Below are 263 nucleotides of genomic sequence, written 5' to 3' on the forward strand. Positions count from 1 at the left end.
TGTGTAGGCCCACATACCAGGTTGCAGCCGCCCCCTTCAGCCGGGCTGCAATAACATCGATACGACCGCTGTCATCAGGAAAGAGATGTCCGCTTTGTGCCACGAACCTGTGTACTCGTACGGTGAAGAAAGCGAGATCATCTGGGTTCCCATCAAATGTAGCCTCTAACAGGTCTTTAGGTCTGGCCCGGGCGCCCAACATCAATGCACCCTGGGCCCCGGGCGGACCCGGCCCCACAGGGAGTCCCGGTTGAGCTGGAACC

This window comes from Gekko japonicus, unplaced genomic scaffold, assembly GCF_001447785.1.
Source record: "Gekko japonicus isolate JY-2015 unplaced genomic scaffold, Gekko_japonicus_V1.1 scaffold133, whole genome shotgun sequence".
Lineage (NCBI taxonomy): Eukaryota > Metazoa > Chordata > Lepidosauria > Squamata > Gekkonidae > Gekko > Gekko japonicus.